The sequence below is a fragment of the Notothenia rossii genome (assembly GCF_949606895.1).
Source record: "Notothenia rossii genome assembly, chromosome: 8".
In the NCBI taxonomy this organism is placed as follows: Eukaryota; Metazoa; Chordata; class Actinopteri; order Perciformes; family Nototheniidae; genus Notothenia; species Notothenia rossii.
This window is the reverse complement of record NC_136906.1, coordinates 4,766,984-4,789,745: the sequence shown is the minus strand read 5'-3', so window position 1 is coordinate 4,789,745 and position 22,762 is coordinate 4,766,984. Positions and strand designations below refer to the sequence as shown.

Sequence of the window (22,762 nt, the reverse complement as noted above, 5' to 3'; positions counted from 1 at the left end):
CTTACAAATGTGCCCTTTCCTCCCAACACTGTTTCAATATGTTTAGCTGCATTTCTTCACAGGTGTCTGAAGCCTCGTGAATCTTCGGTCTCAGGTGTGATGTAATACTGTCAGCCCACCTGCCCGTCTCTCAGCGCTGCAGATGATGTAACTGCAGTCTGTGAACAGTCTCGTTTACACTGTGGCCCCGGGGCCTCGGACTGTAGATCTCTGACTCAGTGGATCTCTGACTCAGTGGATCTCTGACTCAGTGGATTTCTGACTCAATGGATCTCTGGCTGCAGATGGTTTGATAGTTGCGATGGTTCTCGGTTATAAAAGCAAAACAAAAGTCAAAGGTGTTATCTCTGGACTTTGTGAATAATTAACAGTGATGCACCAACAAGGAAATCAACAAGATCAAATAAGTTGTATAATTGCAACATTTCAACCTGCTTTTTAAAACTGAATTGACCATTTAAATGCAAACAATTATATGGAAAAAGTGTCATTAAATTAAATATGTTCAGCCTGTGAAGCAGGGAAACTTCTGGTTTTCTGTTTTGAATAATTAAAAAAACTTCAAGCTAACAATCATCAGAATCAGAAGACTTTAACTCTCCCTGGGTATAGAAATGTAAAATATGTAAAGTTAAATGTTCAATAAAAGAGAACAAAATTATTTATACAAAAATAAGTAAAAATGTAAAATACAAGAAAATACAATAATATTAATGTAAACAGTAAGTTAAAAAATCAATTCAAATACATTAATATTCACCAAAAGTAAAGTAAATACCCACAGAAAAGATGAAATATTTAAAGGGGACCTATCATGCAAAATGCACTTTTTGATGTCTTGTATACATCAACATGTGTCCCCGGTGTGTCGGGGAACTCACGCAGCGTCAGAAAATAAAACCCTCTCTTCTCCTCCGTACCCAAATCTCTAAAAACGGGGGAACAACGGAGCTGATCCAGATTTGCGTCCGATATGACGTAATATCTGAAATGTGGACCCACGGCCCTATCAGAAACGTTGCTATCAGAAACAATGCCCGACTGTTTTGGACGTAATATGGTCGGTGTTTACATTAGCATCGCTAACACTCAGAGCTAACCTGTACTGGAGAGCATGTGTGTGAAGAAGCAGGAAGTAAAAAGGAACTCACCTTGTGGTTTAACCGGCAAGAGAGAAAGCCTTTGAGCTCCATACTGTTTCAGAGAGAATCCTTGATAATCCATGATATGGCGTTTCATCACTAGCTGCCGGGTCGCGCATGAGCTCAGCCCCCTCCTTTTTAATTTTTTTAAGCTTTATTCCCCAAATCAGCACTTTAGAAACAGGAAGTGAAACAGAGGCTATGAGGCATGGCTAGAATGGGTGATCTGTTTGGTATTTTGAGCAAAACACTTCATAGACATGTTTTTTAAATATTTGTTATCTATCTGAGACCTATGCTATTGCCTAAAAATAGCATGATAGGTGACCTTCAAATAAGTTTGGAAAAATTGAATATTTACATTAAAGGTGGGGTGTGTGTGTGTGTGTGTGTGTGTGTGTGTGTGTGTGTGTGTGTGTGTGTGTGTGTGTGTGTGTGTGTGTGTGTGTGTGTGTGTGTGTGTGTGTGTGTGTGTGTGTGTGTGTGTGTGTGTGTTTGTGTTTGTGAGCGCACGCACGCAGGATCAGGAGATTTCTGTGTCACTGCCCTGTAGAAGCTCTGCAGGAAATGAGGTCACCTGAGGCAGAAAACACCTGCAGCCGAGACACATCTCTTCATCCTCCTCTTCTCTCAACGTTTCTCTAACTAAAACACATTCCCACCTATCCTCCCCCCCCCGTGCATGTTATCACAGCCCCACAGCTGACTGCATCCCGCACACTGCTTATTAAACACACTCAGCGTCTGACATGTTTCCATCTGCACCTCTCAGCGGTCGGGCTGGGATTAGATCATCCCAGTAGCAACCAGAGGAAGAGGGGGGAGGGGGGGGGGGGGGGGGGAATTCCAGTGGCATTGCATAATCAGGTGATCCAGATGTAGCATTGTGTTCGGGATGAAAGACATTCCTGCAGAGCGTTCTGATGTCTGGGACTGCATGACGGCACCTTTTGTTATTCATGATCTGCAGAACATACAGCAAAAAACGATTGTCAACCCACAGGTAAATAAAATGTGTTATTGTTTAATTGTAAAATATATGTTCCTAGTACTTCATACAAAAAGTCCATTTAAAATGTAAATCAAAACATAACAAGTAAATGTGATAGGTAACTAGCATTTCAATGTATTAAAACATTTAAAATACAAGATTCTCCCTACCAAATATAGTGGAGTAGAAGTTTAAAGTGACATTTAATGAAAAATAACAACCAATTTTTAAACTAGTGTCCATTTATATGTAGAGTATATGGAACATTCTCAATGTTAATTATATGTACTCTAAAAGTTGTCCTTAAGTACAGCACTGGAGTAAATGCTATTTCCCAAAACTTATAATCAGTGACACACACACACACACACACACACACACACACACACACACACACACACACACACACACACACACACACACACACACACACACACACATACACACACACACACACACACACACACACACACCTCCCCATGTCTCATCCTTTTTGTGTGTGTTCACAGAGCAGCGAGGTGACTGAATACATGACGACAGGCTCAAAGGTTGCAGGGTATCTCCATTAATGTATAAAGAGTGACTCTCTCTCTCTCTCTCTCTCTCTGGTAACTCTACACCTCCTCCGCCAAAAACAATAGACCACACCTCCATCTCTCTCTTACTCAACCAGCTTGTGACCATATAAGGCAAAAAAAAGAGCATGTGGAAGGCTGCTGCTGCTGAACACACACACACACACACACACACACACACACACACACACACACACACACACACACACACACACACACACACACACACACACACACACACACACACACACACACACACACACACACACACACACACACACACACACACGCTCCTCTGACTCAGACCCTGAAACTGTGGATGTTTGCTGTGTGTGTTAGAAATGACCTGACACTGAGCCAAGTGTTTTAGCTGTGTGTGTTTGTGTGTGTGTGTGTGTGTGTGTGTGTGTGTGTGTGTGTGTGTGTGTGTGTGTGTGTGTGTGTTCATATTCTTTAGAAAAGTAAAAGTGTGTTTACAATGATGCAGTCTGCAAGTGTGTTCAAATCAAACTTTATCGATGTAGTGCTTTTTATACACAAAAAGTTACACAAACAAAAAAAACATTAACAAAAAAAAAAAAATCAACATTTTGTTTATATTTCAAAAATATTATATATTTAAATTGGATAAATTGTCCCCCAAAAAATTTTCCCCCAGGATAAATATGGTATTGTGTTTCAGATTAATATTTGTGAACCATGAAATGTTTTTACATTAAAAAGTCTGATTATCTCAATTATCGACATATCGTGACAGCTCAAGAAAAGTACAAATACTGATATTTTGAGTACTGTACTTGATTCATACTTAGTGTGTGTGTGTGTGTGTGTGTTTGTGTGTGTGTGTGTGTGTGTGTGTGTGTTCATGATTGTGACTGTGTGTGTGGGAGAGAGCGAGCGACTGCACCAACAACACCCAGTCAGATCTGGCACGGCCTGAGAGCAATCTGTGTTTATTGTAAATACATGGCAGTATTTATATTTGAAACACAAGCTGTCTTCCACCTTGTTAGCTCCGCTCTCTGTTCCAGACAAATACCGCCGCAGGGACGCACAAAGCCGCCTCTGTTTCTGTTTACATCTCTGCCATCCTTTCTCTCATGCAACACACACATGACCTACACTTACGTCCGAACAGCAAAATGTTCCATGGCTTACTCATATTACTCATAGTAGTCAATATTGGTCTATAATATATTCCTATTTATTCTGTATTGTGTCTGTATGGTACTCTCTTATTTAAACCTTTTCATTTTCTCTACTGCTGTTTGTAAGGTGTATACTGCCTTACACTGTTCATACTGTCAGATGTATATATTTATATTATACTAGGAATAACTTTACTTCTTGTTTTGCACTTCTGGCCGGTCTGCATTTGGTTGTCTTAGAACTTGTGCAATAACAATAAAGCTGAATCTAATCTAATATTGGCTGCACTACAGATTGTTTCAAGACAATCCTTGCTATAAATAAGCCGAGACTCTTAACAAAAGAGGGAACGCTCGTCTTGTTTTTCCCTTTACTCCACATTCCTGAGTTGTGTGAGTCAAGGTCCTATCACGGCTTCCTGTGGACTGATTGCTGAGGAAAGGAGGAGTAGGATGGAGGGGCTGGGAGCAGGAAGAGACCTGACATACTCCCAATGTCGCATTAGCTTAAAAGCTGCTTGATTACTCTTTGTTGGTTCCAGCCTCTTTGGTGCACACACACACATTTATGAAGTCAAGAAGAAGCTTTGTTAAGTGAGGTGGGGATTCGAGTCACATGACTTGGTTCGAACCAATCGGACAGCATCTGATGACGTTGAAGAACTAACATTACGCGCTGGTAGGAAAATATTATACGGTAAAAAAAAAAGGTAAAATTGTGAGCGCTTTAGCTTGACTTGACTTGGAATTTGACTTAGGCCTTGACTTGGGACTTTACTCAGGACTTGCCAGTCTTTTTTGGGGATTATAATCCTTGGCTGTTTCTACATGGGCTTGACTTTGTGCCCGACTGAAATGTACTCTGGACTTGCCTGTCTTCACCTAGAACTTGAATTGGGACTTGACTCAGAGCTTGCCTGTCTTTATGTAGGACTTGACTCTGGACTCGCAAGTCTTGACTTAAACTTGACTTGGGACTAAACTCAGGATTTGATTTAAATCTGGAGTTGACTCTGTCTGGATATACCTATTTTACGTTGGGATTTGATTTGGGATTTGTCTCAGGACTAGGCTCGAAACTTGCCTGTCTTTACTTAGGACTTGACTCAAGACTTGATTTAAGATCTGGGATTGTGCTTCCCTGTCTTTACTTTGGACTTGACTTGGTATTTAAGTGCAAAGACTTACTCGGGACTTGCAGAACAATGACCTGGTTCCACCTCTGGTAATGAGTCTTGGCCGGGGTTTGGACATGAAACAAAACACAAGAGGCTGTTTTTGGATCCGATGTGTCTACACTGAGCTCACATTCAGACCTCTGAAGTCACTGCTACAGGATCTGGGTCAGAGAGGAAAAACCTCTCTACTCTCTGATTTGACACAGATCTGAGCTACATGTGTATATATGTGTCATGCATGAGGGTTGCGGACACACACACACTTTTCTCAACAACACACTGAAGCCACACATGAACTCAGGTAATCACCCAGTGGTCAGTGAGTTAATATGCCAGCCCTTCTAACATGCTGTCACTGAATGGGTCCTTTTTCTTTCTCACTGAATGTAATAATGGCTGCACACACCCTGAATTACAGACACACCCTGCTGCTATTACAACCGAGCGAAGGGGGAAAGAGAGAGAGAGAGAGAGAGAGAGCGAGAGAGTAGGTCACAGTGGAAAGGAGAGCGGGAGGCAGAAAGAGGGAGGGAGATAGTGAGGTCAGAAGTGTCCATATTTGGTAATTCGTGGCTTCGTGTAATCCTGCATTTTTCTACGTGCCATTGTTGTGTTACTCATGACCTTTTTTTCAACATGAGGTTTTTATCAGAGGCGGGAGAATTACTCAGATTACACAAGTAAAAGTAGCAATGCTAAACTGTAAAAAGACTCTGTTACCAGTCAAATCCTGCACTCACAATCTTACTTCAGTAAAAGTGTTAAAGTATTGCCATACAAATACAAAAAGTATAAGAACTTGTGTTTTGTAAAAGCCCATTTCCGAGCCAGATGTTAAATGACTGGAATATGAACATTGATGCATTCATGTATTCATAACAGCTGGTAAAGGTGAAGCTGATGTATAACTTAGTGCTGCTGGTTATCTTAACAAATGTTTATTTAGTTGATGATTTATGTTTTATGTTGGCAGATAATCTGAATCATAAAGCTGTAAAGGTAGTGGATTAAAATGTATTATATTGGCTTCTAAAATCTAGTGGAGGTATAAAGAAGCATACAAAGATATACCCTTGACTGTAATGTGTTATATAGTTTTTATTGCATTTGAATGGGTTCTATACGGGCTAACATCCAAAAGATCCCAGTGAAATCACAATGTAACACTCACGCTCCTATTGGCTGCCGCTCCAACACATTGTACATGATAGGCTAAGGGGCAGGACATCTCTAAGTGGTTGACCAATCAGAACAGAGCCAGCCAACTAACCAATCAGAGCAGACTGGGCTCTGGTTTCAGACAGAGGGTGAAAAGAGGTGCTGCAGCACAGACAGTATGAGAAAAATAAAGAGCTTTTTGAACATTAAAGCATGGAGACATGTCCCAGGAGAGACACTACATACTGATATACACCTGAACATCAGCAGGAGAGGACTCTTTAAAGTAGAGACACTACATACTGATATACACCTGAACATCAGCAGGAGAGGACTCTTTAAAGTAGAGACACTACATACTGATATAAACCTGAACATCAGCAGGAGAGGACTCTTTAAAGTAGAGACACTACATACTGATATACACCTGAACATCAGCAGGAGAGGACTCTTTAAAGTAGAGACACTACATACTGATATACACCTGAACATCAGCAGGAGAGGACTCTTTAAAGTAGAGACACTACATACTGATATACACCTGAACATCAGCTGGAGAGGACTCTTTAAAGTAGAGACACTACATACTGATATACACCTGAACATCAGCAGGAGAGGACTCTTTAAAGTAGAGACACTACATACTGATATACACCTGAACATCAGCAGGAGAGGACTCTTTAAAGTAGAGACACTACATACTGATATACACCTGAACATCAGCAGGAGAGGACTCTTTAAAGTAGAGACACTACATACTGATATACACCTGAACATCAGCAGGAGAGGACTCTTTAAAGTAGAGACACTACATACTGATATACACCTGAACATCAGCATGAGAGGACTCTTTAAAGTAGAGACACTACATACTGATATACACCTGAACATCAACAGGAGAGGACTCTTTAAAGTAGAGACACTACATACTGATATACACCTGAACATCAGCAGGAGAGGACTCTTTAAAGTAGAGACACTACATACTGATATACACCTGAACATCAGCTGGAGAGGACTCTTTAAAGTAGAGACACTACATACTGATATACACCTGAACATCAGCAGGAGAGGACTCTTTAAAGTAGAGACACTACATACTGATACACACCTGAACATCAGCAGGAAAGGACTCTTTAAAGTAGAGACACTACATACTGATATACACCTGAACATCAGCAGGAGAGGACTCTTTAAAGTAGAGACACTACATACTGATATACACCTGAACATCAGCAGGAGAGGACTCTTTAAAGTAGAGACACTACATACTGATATACACCTGAACATCAGCAGGAGAGGACTCTTTAAAGTAGAGAAACTACATACTGATATACACCTGAACATCAGCAGGAGAGGACTCTTTAAAGTAGAGACACTACATACTGATATACACCAGAACATCGGCAGGAGAGGACTCTTTAAAGTAGAGACACTACATACTGATATACACCTGAACATCGGCAGGAGAGGACTCTTTAAAGTAGAGACACTACATACTGATATACACCAGAACATCGGCAGGAGAGGACTCTTTAAAGTAGAGACACTACATACTGATATACACCAGAACATCGGCAGGAGAGGACTCTTTAAATTGTATTTAAGTACAGTACTTGAGTAAATGTATTTCATGACATTCCACAACTGTTTTTGTTATTATATTTGAACTTTTAGTTGTTATGAAATGTGAATGAGTTTGTTTTCTTTATGTCCCTCTCTCTTTCACTCCCCCTCCTCTCTCGGCATCTGGTCCAGCTCAAGTGACTAATGGTGACCCTTGACCTCTCAGCTGAAATGTTGGATATTTCCCATCCATTCCAGAGTGGGAAAGAGTGGGAAATGTATTGATCTTTCCCTGCACGCTTGCTGAATGTTCGATGTTTTGCTCTACATACATGTGACACCAGCTGCTGAGGGCATAGGACAACACGCAGACACATTCCTCTCATAGTGACACATCGTGGACGTAAATCACACGTTGGACAGAAAATGGGATTTTCCTGTTTGTCGGTGGATTCCAGCCATTCCTGAGCCCTGTTTGTGGTGTCTGGTTATAAGAGGTATCTTTGTGTTATTGTCACCTAGGCCAGCGTGAGGTCTCGTCAAAAGGAGCTCAGAGCAGCATCATCTGTTTCTTATTCCTGCATCATCACTTAAGTGTAGAAGGGGAAACATAACATAAAGAGGTCAAGGGTGGAATATCTTTTACTATTCCTCTAAACAAGTCTTTCTCTCCTTTCTTTTTCCTGAAAGATGAACTCAGAATTACCCTCTATCAATATCCGCGGTCATGTTTACTCTAGCCAACAATTTCAACCATTTCTTTATTACTTCAAGCTAACTGCTCACATGTATCCATTCCTTTAGCTAGCGATATCAACTCTTTCGTACTTAAGCGAACGATTTGAACCAGCTATGAACAATGTTAGCTAACAATTTCAACCATGTGTCCATTACTTTTTATGCTAGCTATTTAAACTATGAATCTTCCACAGATGAGATATTTGTATGGATTTTTTGTCAAAGCACTTCAGATATTAATTGCTATCGGGATGTTAAGAGCATTCCATGGAATATAACAAAAAGTGTATCTCGAGCCAGTTTCTCAAACTTACCTACCCCATCTTTAACATCCCAATAGCAATGAATACATTATATGCTTTGATAATAAATACCTTTAAAAAAATTCATCTCTGGAAGCCGTGGCGCTGTAAAAAGCACGACCAATCATCTGAGCCGGCCCGGCTAAAATAACTGGATGGCCTACCTGCCTGTCAGCCTTCCATCTTTGCACAAACTTATCTCGTGCCCTCATTGGTCATGTGCGCGTTCGCGTGTGTTGGAGGAGGGGCTTTGTAAGGAAGTGGCAGATTTGTTCCGGCTGTGTATTTTCAAATTCTAGCGCACTCGAGCTGGTTCCTCCAAAATTACCTACCCCACCTTTAAGATAACAACAATTTCCATTACTTTAGCTATCCGTTTCAACCATTTAAAAATAACAATGCCAACTATTTATGAATTACCTTTAGCTAACTTGTTATGCTTTTCTCTTTGCTTGCTAACAATAATTTCTATACACTCTAAAACGCTAATCATGGTGTTCAAGTTTGACTCAAAATTTGTTTTTTTTAATCAAATCATAATTATATTTTTCACATTGTTTAGCCTCAAGCATCTTTCCAGGTACCGCCCGCCGACTGCTTTGAGAACCCCCTTCAGGTGCATATACCCATGGTTGCACTTAATCATATTTCCATCTCAGTGTGTGGCACAGATCACATTTTTTTGAACCATGTATCACTCAGAAAGTGCAAAAATAATTATTTTCCATTATGCCTCTCTTCTGGTTTTGGCCCTGTGCTTCAGTTCCACTCGGCTCAGATAATCCAGTCTGAATCTCAGCAGATTTATTGGAAGCAAACAGGTTCACATTGTACTTTTCCATATTTGTAAGTAAATGTTGGCAGCAGCAACGCACAACTGTCGCCTCGAGATCCATCATTTCAACTCATCTCTTTTTTTGTGTTGCTTTTCCCTTCTCTTCTTTACTTTCTTTTTCCAATTAAAAACATATTTTTTCCCAGATATTACATCACATGTTACATACTCAATACTGTGGACAATCTCCACTGGAGCAATTTGGGGTGAAGTGTCTCAGGGACACAACGACATGCTGACTGCAGTGGGGTTTGAACCTGTGACCCCCTGATCCCATCACCTACGGACAACCCACTACGCCACACGCCCCCTGTGTGTGTGGCGTAGGTATCTGTTGGATCATCATGTGGCAAATAAACAAGTCCTCTTTGTATCTACATCGCTTCAGCTTGTTGTATACAGTTCTCAAGAACAAGACGAGCCTTCTCCAAGAGCCAATACAAACACATGTCAGGAGTGAAGTGAGGCTGAATAAGTGTCTCCCTCCCTCACATCAATTAGATCCTCACCTGAAGCGGTTCCCATGTAGTGCCAACATGTCTGGTCCTGAATCTAGGCTTACCTGTTTGAGTGATAGGAACCTGTGAGAGAAAAACACTGCACTGACGATATCTCCTGATGTAATCATGTACCCGACAGGTGCACAGGTGGGTTGTAGCAACATGTCAAAGACTAGCGCAATAGTTCAAGCACAGGTGCAATTCTTATATACAAGTTTTTATAGTGAATTTGTAAAAAAGTGTTTGTTTGTTGCTACATTTTCCTTTAGTATACTCGTATTTATATCTCCCAGATGTATATATTTGTATTACAACATGAATAACTCTGCACTTTCTGCTTGTTTTATACTTCTGGTTAGATGCCTACTGCATTTCCTTGTCTTAGTACTTGTACTTTATGCAATGACAATAAAGTCGAATCTAATCTAATCTTTCTGAGTACAAGAGTATTTCATTATCAATTCCACATGTTTGCTGAATTATAATTACAACTGATTATGTGTTTCGGTAAACAGAAACTGGAGGTTCTTCCACAAGATTTCATCCAAATATTTTTCCAGAATGTAGAACTCAAGCAAGCATAAATTGTTTACATGAAGCAGTCAGACAAAATTCCCTTGATGGAAACAGCGAGCCAGTAGGGTGACATTATTTATAGTTAACAGTGACATGAGCTCTTCAACAGCGTGAGGTTCAAGGCCCTGTGGGCCGATATCCATCCTGCCCAATTGTCCTTCTGCCAAAACACACAAAACTCTAAACTGCTTCGCGCTGTTAAGTAGCATATCACATCCTCCCTGTTCGGAAAACCAAATCCAACACGGATAAATACCTATGATTATATCAAGCTTCCAATATCACATAATGGCAAGTGTACAGTTACAGTTAATTAAAAGTACTGCCGGTATTTGTTACAGTTGAAACTCCTTAGTTGGTGGAATGAGAGTATTTGATGCAACAACCACACATTACTGATATGAGCCCAGACATGTCAGTATGTGTGGGATTTGTTTGATATTCTGCGGCCTTACAGCAGAAATATATCGAACAGTCTTCCCTCACATTTTTTCAAATACTGTCACGATCTGTCCATGTTTTATTTTGTCCTGTCTAGTAGATCTGTCTTTGTTTTCCTGTTTTAGTTTGAACCCCCCCGTCTTGTCTGTTGCTTCCTGTCTCTGTGCTCCCTCCTGCCTGATTACCCAATTGTGTTCACCTTGTGCCCCTGTGTTTTCTCCTCCCTCCTCACCTGTGTCTTGTTTGTGTGATTAGTCCTGTGTGCATTTAGTTTAGTCTTTGTGAGATTCTTGATGTTGCTGGAAGGATTTTGTTCTGAGAGATGTTTACGTTTTGCCTTGCCTTATTTATTTGAATTTGTTGCCTGGCCTAGTTCCGCAATAAAAGTGTTTTGGATTTCAAACAATAGTCTGCATTTGGGTCCTGCACCTTGCCCTCCAGCCGTGACAATTATATCTGTTTGTTATTACAATAAGCAGTATTTATTTTATTGTATATTATATTGTATATTGTATGTTTCACTGTTGGAGGAGCTCTGGACTTTTTTCGCCAACAACTACTGTAGCTTTATGTCCATATGACAAGAATACCTTCAAATCCTGACTTGTTTTTAAAGCAGACTTGTGGTCAGGCTAGACCTTGTTGACACACTAGGGAGGCCCTAGTGATGCAGTCCATCCAGAGAGTCACTGCTACTTATATGGTCATAAAAATCCTTAGTATGCACATACCTCTCTCATTAAACACAGCTTTATCTGTGCCCCTCTCTGCCCTCCCTCCTCTCCCCTACACTCTTTCAAGTTCAGCTTTAAGCCCCGCCCAGCTGCTGTCACTCTTCCGCGTTTCTGATTGGTCCAAAGTGTGTTGGCTTAACACAGCGCAGCCAGCCATTGGTTAAAAGGGGGCGGGACATGCGCTTTAGGTCCCGCCTCCTCCTGGACCGCACCCATGGCTATTTGGGATCCTACTGAGTACTGACTACCAAAGCCCAAAGACAGGGCACAAGTTGAAGCAAATCTTCGTAGTGGCAAAACGGCGGTACTACAACTTGGGTGTCAGTCCATTACGTCGTTGGATACACAAATACTTTTCTCCATTGACTTACATTGGGAAAGAGACGTCTGTAAATCAGCGGATACTTTTTTTTTTAGCTAAATAAACTACCCAGTACGAACACTTTGATAGCCCTTATTTAAATCATTAAGGTCTTAAAGTTGTGAAATGCTCTAAAAGCCGAATCCAGAGTTATTTTCTCACTCCATTCATTTGACTGACAGAGGAGGCGGGGCTTAAGGGAAAACTCAACTGCGCATGCTCTATGGGCCCACATACGGGTACTTTTTATATTTTTATTCTACAATTCTTGGTAAAACAATTCAAAATGTAGCTAATAAAATAAAAATTTCAACCCATTTTTCATAAGATAGAGATTGTCTTTTATATTGAACCTTCCTGTTGTTCCAAATTTAATAATTGGGTGGGGAAAATGTGTGCTTTTAAATTAGTTTCCAGGCCAGCAGGGCTAAAAGTTAATTAAAGACTTTGGGGTAATTTTAGTGGTATCACTGTTTCAATGTTTTATGATTCTGTGATATAAAGCTTTCTGTTTCTTTTATAACTTATTTTATTTGTACTCATTGTTATTGTTATGTATCTAGTCTTGCTCTTTGTATCAGGGGTAGACCAGGGGTAGACATATAAAGTAATTAAGGAAGAGGATTAGGGTCACATGAGAATTTATTTTGGGATGTGACCAAAAGTAAAAAAATAAATTAGTTCTGACTCAAATAATGTCAGAGCCAAAAAAAGTTCTACATACAAAATAAAAAAGAGAAAAATATAGTTTCATATTTCAGATTAAAATATTTTTAAAATGCAAAATCAGCCTTTCTATTCATAATGTGTTAATTAGTGCTATTATATTGTTTTAATAATTGGTAAAAATGTTCAAAAATTGGGTTTGGAGTCAGCCCATTTCTTTGTATGAATACGACATTTCCCAAAATTAAATTAACTGTACACTAAAAAAAAAACTTCAATGAAGGGTAGATAAAAAATAATGTCTCCATCCTGGAATAATCTCTCATACATTCATAGAATAAATAAATACATAAATGGCAAATAGGCTACTTGTAATGTATATTATCCTGTTCCTGTAAATTATTATTATCATTTTGAGCTTCATGCGTCACTTAGCATCTCTCGGAGTCCCGCCTTTAAAAGCTGGATCCTTTCCTCTCTCCAGACTTCCATGCTGCTGCCTGCCTACGTACCGAGAGAAACGAACCAGTGAGCAGCCACCCAGTAGAGGAGGGAGGGCAGAGGAACAGGAAAAAAACGAGTGGAGTGGAGAAAGAGAGGAAGAAGGAGCAGCGTAGTTTAGCCTGAACCCGTCGACAGGAACACAAGTTTTGACTCACGGCGACGCTGACTGAGCCTGTTGTTAGAAACCCTCTGAAAGCAGGTAATTCTTTGCACACTTTTTCACCGCCATGTTGGCACTCTTTCCTTAACTCATTCAATGAAAATGCCATGAACCAGGAAGCACGGGGTGGCTAGTTAACTGCTTATTCATGACTGTTTTTAAATGCTATTTTATCATGTATTTCTGCACTTTTGTAAAGCTCTTTGAATGATGTTGAAAGGTGCTATACAAATAAACGTGCCTTGCTTCAGATGGGTGGACACCTCCTGAACAGATTTTTTTTAACCGAGGTTTAGTTCACTTTTTTACAGCACTTAACTTACATTATATAATTTATTCGACTCTAACATACGTGACATTTGAGTTACATGTTTGTAACGGTCGTTTTTAAATTCGAATTATAGCCGTTAAACTAAAAAAGCCATAACGGTTGGTGGTGGCAGGAAGTGATTTGCGTGAATGAGTTGCAAAAAAAAAAGAAGAAGGGTCTGTTTAAGAGTTCAAGTTGGATGAAAATGAGATTTAAGTAATTGCACCCTTATTGGACACCGGATGAGTTAATGTGTATTCATAATTTGTGGTTAAACTTTTTCGGTTGGTGGGAAACGGACGCTGTGTGTGGCCAGTAATATGTCTGGCTCGCGGGCATGACGTCACTGGTTTACCGGTGGACTTCAAAAAAAGGAAAAGGCGCTGTGCTTCTTCTCGGGTCATCTGCATGTCTGACTTTTCTTTCTATTCAACCCCGATGCTTATACCGGGGCCTTTGAAGGGGTTTCAATGGGCCCCCAAGCAAATACATTTGACTGTGTCACAGATTTAGTTGGATACTGCTTTGACCAGTTGGTTGAAAGTATGGGAAGCAACTCGGTACATTTACTCGAGTACTGTACTTGACATTGTGTGCTACTTTACACTTCGAGGCTACTTTACAACAGTTTGGAGTCGAATATTGCACTTTTGGTTCCTCTGCATTACTTGTTAACTACATTAGTTACTCTGCAGGTTCATACAATTATTTTTTTTAAAAAAATGAATGAATTATGATTTTAAAAAATAAATAATGGATTAATTTACCTGGTGATATAAAAAGTCATTACATTAAGCTCCACCTCTACCTGCTGCAAAACTAAAATGATGTTTAATAAATATTTGTACTTTTAAGTACCTAGTATTTCAATTCTAGTACTTTTAATTAGGTTTAACATCTAATTACTACTTCCTATGATCAGAGTTGTTGACCTTTTGTGCACTCTTAATTGAACAAAATCACAAGGGTTGGAGGATATTCTGAAAATGTAATATAAATATTTGTTTGTCCTTACTTGTAATATATTTTTTTAGTCACCCATGGAATCTTTCAAACATGAGTGAGGAGTGACCACCCAAAATGACTAATACATATTACAGAGTTGCATAACAATGTAAAACATTTGCATACAGCTCAATATTGGACCCGAGAAATATAAAAGGAAAATGTGTGGGTTTTAAAAATACCCTTCATAAAACACGTTTTGGATGTGGCCTTTGAATGCCTGACATTACGAAGTGTTTAGACAAAAAACATTTGGCATGCATATTGCTCCAAGCCTAGGGTGCATGATGCATTGGAACTGCTTCTGATATCAGCCAGGTTTCAGAATGCCAGGCTGGAAATCACCAAGTTTGTCTTGTAATTAAAGTGTGGCCAACTTTGATGAACAGGCAGCGTGCATGTTTTTGCATTGCAATTTTTATGGAATATATCAATATCAAGCCAAGTCATTTTAAAATGTAGTAGTGGCCTTTTATGGCTGTAAAGACTTTGAAGACACCATTGACTTTTAGACCCCGGATTTAGAAAATATAACAAAGAACTTCAAAGAGGGATCATATTGTACTGATATAATTACATAAGCAAATGTGAAATACCTATATAGATCAAACAAAATCACAGTATGAGTAGGACAAAGTACACACTTATTGTAACATTAAGAAAACCGGTAGAATAACATCTGATTATTGCAGTGTTACCCATTAACAGGAAACTAACCTTTAATTGAGGCTAATACCAATGCATGTCTCGGCTAACCCACTTCATGTTTTTATGAAATATGTCAGACTTTCTCCAGATCTGTAAAAAGTGTCACATTCTCACCGTGCCTCACTGTGCACACCTGTTTGTTTTGTCTGCGCAATTGCTGTTTGCTCTGTTTGATGGCACATCATTGTGTTTGCACTCTGGTAAGCAAACAGTCTCTGGTATGCTAGCACGCCCTGCTGACATTGAGGCTAGCAAAGGATCTGACTGAGGTTTAACACAAAAAAACATGCATTAACTCTACCTGCAGTCAAACTGGGCACCCAAACCTGCTTCTCATTGTGTGAAGTGTTAGTAGGAGTGTGTGTGAGCGGCACTTTTTTTGTAGTAATCATAACCATACTCTTACAATCAGCTGATGCCAAGAAGCTATTAAAAACACAGTATGCGCTCACCACAATTAATAACATTTTGTTTCCCCAGCGATTGTGCAAACGACTATTCATGCTGAAAAAGTTATTGCAATATCGGAGAACAAACCGCACTTTGTTGGCAGTCATATGTTCCATGTTGTGAGCTTTAGAAAGCCATATCAGATGTAGCCTTAAAAGGGCCACATTGGGGGACACATGTCATATCCTGTTGTTGTACCTCGAGTCATAAATCAAGTTCTAGTAATGAATTGTGCAATGGCTTTCTCTGGAGGCCAGTTCTTCTCGTGTAGTGCCAGTTACAGCAGTGTTATGAAGACCCCTGCAGAGATCGTTACATTCCTTCATCCGTGTGTCAGCAATGTCCAAACTCTGGGCCCCCGGGAGAGATGTGTACTGTTGGATAGGCCAAATTAAACGCAGACGTCTTAAAATGTGAACAAGAGGCCCAGGCTGTTCAGGCTTCCCAATATGACAACGTCTCAAGGGAACATGCCTGTGGATGTTCTAGGTTTTATTGAAGGTAGTTAGTAAGATTGTGTGTTTTTTTTTTTTAGAAAAGGAGTGTATCAAATGGAGGGCCGTGTAACACACAAACAACACAGGGATGTTTATTGGGATGAACTCTCGAGGATGTCAACAATGTCTAATCTTTTATCTGTTAGGTTTGTGCCCTTCTAACTGCATTTATAGGTTAAATCAAGCGTTGAGTTCAGATAGTCAGGATAAGAGGAGAGAAGCCCTTAGGGTGACAGGCTGGAAAGGCTTTTAAAAACCTGCTGAACTTGAGCTACAACTCAAACTATTTGTGGAAAGATAATTGGTTAATTGTTGGTCATTTTGTAAAGCAAATATGCAAAGAATTCACTCGCTCCAGCTTTTCAAATGTGAAGCTTTTCTTGTTTTCTTTCTTAGTTGGTTGTTAACAGAATGTTATTGGCTTTTGTGCTATTATTTGGAAAAGACATGTTGTGTTAACACTTCAGCAAGGCTTCTTTTTGGGCATGTGCTTCTCCTGTTTGGCATTTAGATTTCAGTCTAAAAAAAATATTTGAAAGACTAATCAGAAACAAAAAGACCCGTTGGTTGCAACCCTAATCTGCGCCAACTACTTCTACAATAAAGTACAATATGTCAGTTGCACCATGCCAATTTTCTTTTCCGAGTACATCACTCAGGCCTCGTCTAGTGCTACTTAAAGATACTTTCCAAATATGGATCTGTTTTGGTTCCTATAATCTTTTAATGGTTTTAAATGGCATATATATCCAATAGTGTTTGGACAAAAAGATCCACTTAAAAATGTATTGACTTAAGATATCAATGAAGACAGTATTGAGATGAAACATTAACAACAAACAATGTCGGTTGCATCCCTAATGTCCGCCAACTTCTTCAACAAAATACATCATGTTAACACTTCAAAGGAGGCTTCCGGTTGGACTTTCCCCAGTTTCTTTTCTGAGTATATCGCTCAGGCATTTTCTAGCCATACTTAACTCTAGTAATAAATGTCGTGGATGATTGCTGGGCGGTGAAGCGTCATGCTTCTCCTGGTTTCCTACACAGTCAGCTGAGATTCATTCATGCAGGCAACACATTCCAGTCAGAGCGGAGACTGTTAAGATCCTCCATTAACCATGGCAGAGCTGATCAGGACTTTTCTCACTATGTGGTGAGAGTCTGGCTCATAGTCCTCGTACTGGCTCAAATTCACTGAGTAAATAATAATAATAATAATAATAATTTCTTTTTTCTTATAAAGTTGTTGATGCGAAAGAGTTGGATCTTTTTACTTGAGTAAAAGTAAGAATACAACAGTGTAAAAATACTCTGTAAAGAAAAAGTCCTGCATTCAAAAATATACTAGAGTAAAAAAATAGTAGCAAGATATACTTGATTACAAAAGTTCTCATGAGGTATGTCCCCTTTCAGAATAAAGACATATTAAATTATTTTTAGCATTAATAATCTGCAAAGTAGCTACTAACTAAAGCTGTCTAATAAATGTAGTAAACTAAAAAGTACAATATGGATTTCTAAAATGTTGTGGAGTTGAATCATAAAGTAGCACAAAGTGAGAATACTCAAATGAAGTACAAGTACCCTGAATTTGAACTAAAGTACTAGAAAACGTAGTAGCGTTTCACCACAGATTACAAGTAAAAAGTCCAAAACAAGTTGAACAGCATGTTGAAGTGTCCTCAGTCAGAACGGTTGGGCTGACTTTGCCTGAGGATACATCTGCGCAGTGTGTTTTGGGTTTCCCCATTTCCTTTCGCTGCCTATTTATTTCTTACATTTCCTCATTGTGTCTTGGCCTCCCCTTCTCTGTGCCCTTTACTCCCGCCTGTGTTCCTTCATTTCCTCGACCCCCCCCCCCCCTGCCTCCTTTCCTCTGTGTTTATCTTGCTTTCCTCCATCCTCCCCCTCACAGCACCTGTAAGGTTACAATGAGGGCCGAACAATAGCAGGAAATAGTTGCACTCTGACTCGGATTAAAGCAATGCCTTGTTCAGATTTCTGATCACAGACTTTGACCTGGCCTCTTGTGAGAGATACTTGCGGCTCTCCAGATAATTCAGCTTTCTGTTTTGTGGCACCAGTGATGAGGTAATGCTCGATCGGTGATTTCCGACCTCTGCGGTGGAGGTTAAATGAAGCAACTTCCTGTTTGTTTAAGAAGAAGTCATAGTCAGCACTTGGCGGTGAATTTCACCACGTTACTTCCTTGTAGAAAATAGTTGAAGGTGGAAGTCTCTTTATTGATGTTTTTATAGGGTTGAATAATGCAAGAAACCGATATTAAAGTGCATTTATGTTTTTTCTCTGCTACTTTTAGTGCTGCTAAAGTATATCACTTTGCTTGTTGAATCAAAAAAAATATCCTGTTTCTGACATTGGACTGAACACAAGAGGCACTAATAAATTATATTTCAAAGCCAATTTTAAAGAGTGTTCGTATTTGAATCGCCCTACCTGAGGACACGATTTTGACGTAAAAACCTTATTTTATATCGTATAATCATTATGAGCATATATTATTATTCAGTTTTAGTTGATGTAACTCAGTAATGCATTTGTACAGGTTATCCAAATGACATTTAAAGTAAAGTCATGCATTTATTCAGAAGCAGAGACCCCTTAATGACCCCTTATGACTGAGGCGTTTGTGGTAAAACTGGGTTGTATTGCTGTACAAGTAAGGAAGTAGACTTTGTCTGTGGTTGTGTGTCCGTGGTTGGGTGTGTGTGAGAGCTGCACACCTGCCATGTAATACCATAGAAGAGTAGTTGCACAACACATATTCTACAAACTAATTTTTGCACTTTGAACTTTGAAACATGCTGTGTAATGAGTCTTCTGTCTACCATTGGACGGTTTATTCCCATGTCAGTCCAGAATTGTGTTGCACACCAGATGTCCAGGATGTGGGACTAACATGTGGCTACTTGGATGTCACTGAGTGTCTGATGAGAATGAGTGCCCTAGGTAGAGATAACAAGTGATGTAAAGGTCAAGAAGAGTCATCCAAAAGGGTGAAGTATCATTGTCTGGTGATAGGATAAAAAGTTTAAGTTCATAGGAGCAGATGGGATGACTTCATCTTAGATTTATTTCACTGCTTCTGTCAGAAATAGAAGACATGGCCGGGCCAGTTTAGCATTCCTCAGAAAATAAGCAATGCTGACAAATTGAAATGTGTATCTTAACTCCCCTCTGCATTCTTTCACCGTCTGGCGCTTACGTAACCACCTATCTATCCAAGTCAATACTGTGGAGTGTTCCAGTAAAAGGCCTTTCTGGTGCAGTGCGGTATCTGCTCTGTTTTGGCAAATAACCAGTCAATCGTGTGTTCGATGGTGCACTTGGGTAGCTGTTTGAATGATAGATGTGGAATTTGTTCTATGACTCGGACCATAATGTGCTTATCTGACCAACACCCAAGTTCAAATTGGCCTCAATGACATTTACCTTTGATTTGGTTAAACCAGGAAGTAGTTCACTAACTCCCATTGATAACACTTTTGAAATATGAAGCTAAAAGAAATGGACATACAGTTCAAAGGGGCTAAAGTAATGCAGATTAAGTCCAAACATCTCGAGGCGCCTCCTGTTGTAAATGGTAGATGGCATAGATCAGAGTGAAATCGGATCCCGGTCGGGCAGGAATGTGAAAAGTACTGTTTAAAGTGTCTGTCATGCCGTGCAGCTATTTTCCAACAAGGGCCTAATTTGCTTCTCACAGCGTGTGCTCGCAGAGAAACGCCACCTTCCCTCCTCCTCGAAAGACTCGACAAGTTCCACAAATGGCAAAATAGTTTTCTTACTTTGTCATTTCCTCTTCCTTCCCCTCTTGCCCCACCCTTCCCACTTCTAGAGAAGGAGGGCGAAGGGGAGAAAGGGAAAGTACTGACGTGTGAGACCATAAGGAGTTTTGACTGACTCGGTACCTTGCCAGTCCGCGGCTGGCACCCACTCTCGCTTTCAAGAAACTCAGTCAGTAAATCAGTGGACTGAGGGGGTTAACAGTGGTCAAGCCAAGAAACAACAGTCCTGACACTTAAACTGGAGAGTGGTAGTTTGAAATGTGAGGTGTTTGTTGCAGGCTTGTGAGTCAGACTGCTAAATGTCCAAATTGGAGCTGAAACTCTTAATTGATTGTCAGAAAATGAATGGGCAAATACTGTATGTTGCGTTCCTTTTTAAAAGTACAACGTTTCAATTTGAGTTTACTTAATAGCTTTTGGGGTTGGCCAAAATATCGCTGAAAGGTTACGTTTGTCAGTAATTGTATGAGCAAATAATCCTGTAAAAGTACAAAACATTCCCTAGTTTCAAAAAATGGTTTACCGAATATCTTTCAGTTTTGGCTTGTTGGTCGGACAAAAAGACAATTTGAAGAAGTCACCTTGAGGTTGACTTTTCAATCATTTTGTTAATCTTAAAACTAATTGGCAGATTCATTGATAATGAAAATTGGTTGCACTACGTGATGTGACTGCAGCTAAAATAGTGTCTGCATTTGTATATTTGTATATAGATAATCCTGTAAAAGTACCAAACATTCCTTGGTTTCAAATTGAGCATCGTCTGACAGTATGAAGACGTCATTTCGAGGATGACTTTTTAAGCATTTGTCTCTGTTTTCTATACATGCTTAAGCCATTAGAATGCAGCAACAGATGGTTTTCAGTTGACGTGTTAATGGCGACCAACACGTCTACCTGCAGTTTGAGTATAATGGTAAAACAAAGCAAGCTAAAACAACACCCGAGCTTTTTTTGCCTGTTCGTTTTCCCTTCTTGTTTTTGCCAAACAACAAAGCTACTCTCATGAGAAATGCGCTCCAAGTCAGTAAATCATTCGCTTGTTGGGGGGGGTTACAGTTTCCAAGCCAAGACCCAAGAGTCCTGACACTTGAGCTAGAGATTGGGAGTATTTGCTGGAAAGAGTAAGATAAACATTGGAAGCCGACAACAGGCTCGGCCAAAGCCAGCTGCAATGTTGTGATGGGATGCAGTTGGTGCTGCAGCGTCATTGACTTTTCAGGCATTCTATTAATATTCCTGTCAATGGGGCCGTCAACACAGCACAGCTGGTTTATAGGTTCCCTTCGCTGGGTTTGACTTCACATGGTCATGCAGTGGAAGAGGTTGTTTCGACTCCTGGTTTTTACAGGAAGATTCACTGAGGTGGAAAGGAATGAAAGGCAGAGTCCGACTGATGGATGTATGGCCTGAATGTTATAAAGACCTAGGTCGAGGCGCCTTCCAAATGGGACAACCGGGACTAAAAAGGACATTCAATTCTCGCTTTTTCCTTTTTTCCCTCCTTCCTATCCTGGTTTCTCCTACGCTTCTTTCTCAAAGTCCAGGCCACTGCATCACTTCCTCTGTTCAACCACATTCTGGCCTCGCGTCTGGTTTCTAAAACGGGCTTCGGTCCTCTCTTCCTTGTGATATTTATTTGATGGTTCTGCTTTTCCCGAACACAGCTAACTCTGTATTCATATGGGCATTCTGATTACAGAAAATGGAATAGTACTGCAGCAATGAATAAGTACATCATTAGAAAATACCAAGAGGGCCATTGTTTTCCTAAATCACAAAATATCAAATGAAAGAAAACGTAACCCCCTTTGAGTGAGGTATGTTTCTCATTTGGGCCTTTTTAGAATACAGCCTAATCCTTTACCGGTGCCTCTGTCAGGTTTGATAACGTTCAAGGATTTTGGTCCATGGCTTGGTTTCGACGTGCCATGGGTTCAATTAATGAGTAATCCTTGTTATGATTATCTCCCAGCTAATCTCATCGTAAATGGGTCTCGCCAGAATAGATAGTGGATGCTTTCACAGCTGAGCGTCTTGCAAAGTGACGAGAAGCCTTGATTCTTACGGGATTATGGAGTTGGCTGGAATCTGAGCCAGGGAAGCAGGGGGGGGGGTGCCTCTATGCACACTGTTCTATCTCAAAGTCAACATCCATGTCTTACTACAACCCTCCGCCTACACAAGGGAAAGGCCTTCGATTTCTTTATCCCTCTTTTTTTTAAACTTTCAATATAGAACAGCGCTACCTAGAATAGCTTCTGGTGTAATTTTAGTCTTCAAGCTACTCTCCGGAGAGGTGGTTGGAAGTGTGTCACCGAGTTATCTGTGGCAAGCGTCGGACTGAGGCAGATATCAACAGACTTTACTACGCATATTGTACCTTGAACTTGAATTGATTGGTA

At 40.0% G+C, this 22,762-nt stretch overlaps 1 protein-coding gene across 2 annotated transcripts in view; it reads left to right on the top strand.

Annotated features, from left to right (window-relative positions):
* Window positions 1-13,403: 13,403 nt before the first annotated feature.
* The window catches only part of LOC307015622 (myosin-9-like), a 61,612-nt gene continuing 52,253 nt past the window's right edge, over window positions 13,404-22,762 (top strand). For both annotated transcript variants that reach the window (XM_079644357.1, XM_079644356.1), the window contains exon 1: window positions 13,404-13,614. The gene's annotated coding sequence lies outside the window, so the exon portion shown is untranslated. The remainder of the gene's footprint in view (window positions 13,615-22,762) is intronic.